Consider the following 6,487-nt stretch of genomic DNA (forward strand, 5'->3'; position numbering starts at 1 on the left):
CAGTTACTGTTAATGGTGACTTTCTGGTCATTGCTGCTGCTGTCCTCCTATGACGTCACTGGTGCTCACTCCTGCTCCGTGTCGACTATATAAGAGGGAGAGCTGCAATCACGCGGCAGTCACCACTTGACAGTTGCCGAGGAGCAATCGGCAGAAAACTCATGGACTTTTGATCACTTGATGTTGCTGGAAGCTTGAAAATCTTTTCTCAGTACATATCACCATGAGACCGTGTGTTCATAGAAATACGTTGTTGACACTTTCTAGAACTCATATACGATATTAATTCTTAATAATTATCAAAATGTATTTTCACAATGACAGAAAATGGTCATTAATAGCTTCAATCCTTCTCGCTTTAAAAAGTAGTGGTAAAGGAAATGAATTCCGTATTCTCATATCTACTGACAGAAGAGCGCTTTAATTGACATTAAGAGATATTACTAATACCTTAACAGATTACATCAATACATCATTTCTATTCATAATTAAATTTTGTAGCCAGACAGATTTACTCATTTGTTTGTATATGCTAGATGTGGGTACAGACCCCAAGGATGCATTGCAACCAGAGAGTTATTTGAAAACTGCGACTATTCTCTTCACACCTAAGGAAATTCATTCCATGAACACAAACCTATAAATAATAAATGTAAATATAAATATGAATACAGTTAAACTGCTATGAGGGGACCTACATCCATCAACAATATTAATACATATGCTGAAGCCCGTTGCTGTGCATATAAATTTATATTTATTCATTAAGTATATTATATAATGTAGATTTTATTATGAGATGGAGCCGTATGGGATGTGAAATAAATAAAAGGTATTGTCATAGAGATACATGCCTAAAAACTAACTTGTTAATGTACACTAACAGGTAGCTAGACATTTACCCCCATATGCCATTGATCATAGTGCCATCCTCTTACTGTGATGTGTAGTGAGTCAGTTTTACCTTTATAAAGCAGTTTATCAGTGAAGAATATGGCACCTTACTAAGTGTTTGAATGATTTTCTCCAGTTACAGTTCTTTTTCATGCTGTGATTCATTTTATGCTTAACTATATTCACTCTCTCTCTCTCTCTCTACTCCATGCTGCACCCTGTCCCCCCACCCACACTCACACACCAACACACCATATTATTACACATACAGGCATTCGTCTATAGGGCAGTAGGAGTCGTCAAACAGATGTTAGTTCTGGTTGTGATTAAAATCAGCTTTTTACTATCTGTTAGATTTTTTACATCTTTACCTTGGGTAAGTAGTCAAATGTTTATTTAGCTGAATAGCTTCCTGTGCCATACTAAGGTTCAGTGATCAATAATAAAAGTCATTTGTCCTTCTAGTATTACTTTCATGAGAGTTACTGTTCAAAAATTAAGTTTGATTGTTTACAGTCAACTTCACTGGAGAGTAACGGTACTGTGGTGCTGATGTCTGTCTACCCATCTGATAAAAGGACTGTCGGGAACGGTTTCTAGAATTAATGCCATACATTATCTTCATCACACACTTGTGTGAAGCAAATATATTCTTTCTCCACAACGAATTACATCATATTTTGATGCCGCATGACATTATCAAACTAAAACAGGAAAAATAAGTTAACTGTAATTTTCATCTGCAAAATATGGTACTATCATAACGCAGTACTTGTAGAGCACAGACATTTAAGATGATCTGTAACCAGCCGGCCGGTGTGGCCGTGCGGTTCTAGGCGCTTCAGTCTGGAACCGCGTGACCACACGGTCGCAGGTTCGAATCCTGCCTCGGGCATGGATGTGTGTGATGTCCTTAGGTTAGTTAGGCTTAATTAGTTCTAAGTTCTAGGTGACTGATGACCTCAGAAGTTAAGTCGCATAGTGCTCAGAGCCATTTGAACCATTTGATCTGTAACATATGTCGTCAAGTTCAGGTTCTTGTCAGTATAAGCACCTAATAATTTCGAATATTCTGTTTCATTTTGTGATTTACCCTCTTGCATTATTTTTAATGGTGTGGTCAGGCCCTGAGCGGAACTCAATTTTATCGAAGTTCAGTGACAATTCATTTGACAAAAACCAGTTATTCAATTTTAATATTACTTACATTTTCAAGTGCAGAAGTTTCTCTGTTAGGATTGATTGCAATACTTACGTTGTCGGCAAAAATAATTATTTCAACTTCAGGATATGTTATAGCAGGTCATTTACGTATTGCAAGAACAGAGGGAGACCAAATATCGATCCCTGTGGTATACCTGGAGTTATTATTCCCTTTCTCAAGATGCCATTTAATTGTTCACACTCCATTTTTAATACAAAATTCTGCATTGGTTTAGTTAAATAAGATGGTAACCAGTTATCTAGAAAGTCTCTTATATCTTAATTATTTAACTTCTGTCAGAGAATACTGTGAAATGCTCAATCAAATGTTTTTTACTAGTCACCAAAAGGACTAGTTCCCAATATTTTTTAATTTAAATTTTATATAATCCTTAACTGAAATACAAATTGTTACTAAGTATCTTATTTTGAGAGACATGTGCTGTGGTTCGCCCAGGAATAAGGTTAAGCAGAAGTTAAGTGAGATAGGTCGGTAATTATTAATATTTGTCTTGTGTCCTCAGAGTTTACTATCTATAGGAGATAGATTTTTATAGGATAATACATACGAGAAGCTTAGTCGCAGTCCAGTGCAGGCCATCGTCGGAAAGACGGGGAAGTTATTAAAAGACTCTAGTGTATCAGGACTCTGGTGCATCAGACAGACTTCTGAAGAAATTAGTGCCTCGTGCCGCTAGACGTCCCAGGGTTTATACACTACCGAAGATACATAAGAAAGGTATCCCTGTAAGACACTTGTTAGTGCAATCAGTTCACCCACCTACAGACTGCCAAAATCTCTAGCACAGTAACTAGCACCCAAATTGGCACATTGTGAACACCATGTCGATAACTTGAAAAGGTTTGTTGAGAACTTTAGAAAACGATGACGTGCTAAACTGACTTAATGGTTAGTCTGGTTGGTTGTTTGACTCGGGGGAGGGGAAGCAGCAAAGTCATCGGTTCCATCGGATCAGGTAAGTACTGGGAAGGAAGTCGGCCGTGCCCTATTACAGGAACCAACTGTGCATTTATCACAAGCGATTTAGGGAAATCACAATGGTTAGTCTGGACGTAGCGTCACTTTTTACGAGGGTGCCGGTGCAAAACACGCTGGATCTTCTGACCCAACAGTTCCCAGCTGCGATCGTCAAGCCGTTCTATCAGTTCTTACTGATGATGTGCTTCCTGTACTGCAGTGAATATTGTGAGATGACAGACGGCACAGCGATGAGATCTCCACTGTCTCCAGCGATCGCACACTTCTTCATGGGGTACTCTGAGCAATAGGCCCTGAATTCTCTGACGCTGCGTCCGTCTTGCTTCCCGTGGTACAGTGACGACACCTTCCCGACACGAACTCACGGTGGAAATGCACTGCAGTAGTTGGTCGATCACGATCGGTGTCTATCACGACATTAAGATCGCTATCGGAGTGGAAGGGGACGGCGAGCTACCGTTTTCGGATGTTTCAGTTGAGTAGAAGGCGGGAGGCCAGGTTCGTCATTCAGTGTGCAGGAAATCAATGTACACTGATTAGTATTTGGATGCCAATAGTTCCCACCACGAGAAAGCTGTCCTGAACACGTTAGCACACAGGGAAAAAACTATTTCTCACGACGATCACCTGCACCCTAAATTGTAGCATCTGAGAATGACTGCGGCGCCGGAGACGTTGCAGATCCTTTCGGCTGCCGAGTGAATCGGCGGAAGACGCCACGCCGGCTACATTCCTTCCACACTGCGGGGCAACAAGCAACAAGTCAGGATGTTTGCTACAGAGACATGGACTGAGACCAGTGTTCTGACCTGCTGTTAAGACACAACATATAGGGTGATTCACGAAGATAAGCAAATATTTTAGTATGTTATTCTACAAGTAAAACTAAAGAAAAAAGTTCACATAGGTCCGAAAATATTTAGTTACGGAGTTACGGATGATAAAAGATTTTGCCTTAAATTTAGCAACTTCGCTAATATGAACCCATCGCAAAACTGTACGAGGTTAAAGTAAAGCACGATTTCCATTTATTTTGTTGTTGTTCATCTACTGAATCTAATGAAACATATCTCAGATGTGTCCCTGCAGTAGCTTTCCAGAACATCCAGAGAAGCAAAGACTCAATTTCGTAAAATTTTTAATTTATTAACTACTTGGCCCAATTTGTTTTTTAAATTCCAGACAATTGCACGATGTTTCCAACAGAAGTTGCTGAGAATTTAATTTAGGAAAAATGATGGTAATAACGTTAACTGAAGCTGTATGAATGTGTCAGATAATCTGCTTTTTTTAATATGATAGCACACGTGAATTCATGTTAAACCGGAAGAAACAAAGCTCTGTTTTAAGGAAGTTGTACAGTGTACATACAATTTCACAATACATTCACCATAAATGTTCAAAAATGTTTCCACCGAGTTCAGTGCACTTAGTTGCACGTGTTTGAGCAGATTTTGTTGTTCGTTTCAGTTTCACAAGGTTGTTTTTAATTTCGTCTATTACATTCATAATGCGAGCAAGTAATGCTTCAAGTGTATTGACTTTGTCCTCCTAAACTATGTCTTTCATCCATCCCCATACACAAAAATCCAGCGGTCTAAGGCGCTGCAGTCAAGGACTGTGCGGCTACTCCCGGCGGAGGTTCGAGTCCTCCCTCGGGCATGGGTGTGTGTGTTTGTCCTTAAGATAATTTGGGTTAAGTAGTGTGTAAGCTTAGGGACTGATGACCTTAGCAGTTAAGTTCCATAAGATTACACACACACACACACACACACACACACACACACACACACACACACAAATCCATTGGTGTTAAATCTGGCGATCTGGGTGGCCACAGACGTATAGCAATACCACCAGTCCATTTCTGGGGAAAATGTTCTTCAATGTGTAGTAGCGACGTTGGTGAAATGTGGATGCGCGCCGTGATGTTGAAAATACATTTGCAATCGCGTAGCAAGTGGAACGTCTTCGAGCAAGCGGGGCATTTCTTCTTGAAGGAACTGAAAGTACGTCTCGCCAGTTAGACGTCCTGGGAAAATGAATGGTCCCATAAAGTGTGTGTTTGTTATACCATACCACACATTTGTGCTATATTTCTGCAGTAAATTGCATTGCACTGTTGCATATGGGATTGATTCAGACCATATGTGCTCGTTATGTAAATTGTTCACACCATCTCGATTAAACTGTGCATCAGTAAATAAAATGTATTTGTGTAACCGCCGATTAGTATTGAACCAGTTGCACAATTCGAAGCGAAGGGCAAGATCTCCCGGATGTGTATGATGCACTTTTTGTTAATGGTAAGGATACAGATAATTGTACTTCAGTGTACGCCATACCTAGATTGTGAAATGTCTAATCGGTGAGAGGTACGTCATGTACTGGTACTCGGGCTACGTTCAGCAGCATCCATAATATCCCCATCATCGTCTTCACGTATGGAGCGTTCGTACTGATTATGAACGCTAGGTAGAGAACCTGTTTCCCGTAACAATGGAAATACTCCCTAATGGTTCGTGCATTCGGAATCCTCCGATTTGGATAACATACGAGATAGTCGTTAACTGCAACCGTAGCATTACCAACACACTTGCCATAAATAAACACCATATCGGCGTATTCCTCTGTCCTAAATTTGAAAGGCATCTCTATTTCATAAATAATCTACAAATTACAACAGTTAGTATGTGGTTTCACTTCAATACACTGTTGTTATTATGTTCTTTTACTGAACAATACAGAAAACTAACTCGTGACAAGGTTAGGAAACGACTGAAACAACTCACTAACGGTTGCCAACAATGACATAAACGTTTCTACATTCTTAATGGAATGTAAACAAATTTACTTGTATAATAATCTTGGTTTCTCTGGATGTTCTGGATAAATTCTGCAGATACACGTTTGGGACATGTTTTATTACATTCACTAGACCAATAAGAGCAAAATAAATGGAAATCGTGCTTCACTTTAATCTAGTAGAGTATTGAGATGGCTTCATATTAGCGAAGTTGCTAAATTTCAGGCAAAATCTTTTATTAGCCGTAAATCCGTAACTAAACATTTGAGGACCTATGTTTATATGAACTTTTATCTTTAGTTCTATTGGTACAATAATATATTAAAATATTTGCATATCTTGGTGAATCACCTCGTATGTTGAAGAAGACAAAGCTCTACCAATGCCCATCGTGTATGGTGTACCCTGTGAATGTGGTAACATCTCTTTACTTCAAATTAAGAGGGTGTGCTGGAAACTAATGTCTCCGATTTTTTTGTGAAAAGTCTTAAGCTTTCTAAATAAAACAAACTTTACTACCACTCTACATCTTTATTCTTCATGTCTACATACTTATTTTCCAACATAGTCACCCTGGCTATGAA

This window comes from Schistocerca piceifrons, chromosome 8 (genome assembly GCF_021461385.2).
Source record: "Schistocerca piceifrons isolate TAMUIC-IGC-003096 chromosome 8, iqSchPice1.1, whole genome shotgun sequence".
Lineage (NCBI taxonomy): Eukaryota > Metazoa > Arthropoda > Insecta > Orthoptera > Acrididae > Schistocerca > Schistocerca piceifrons.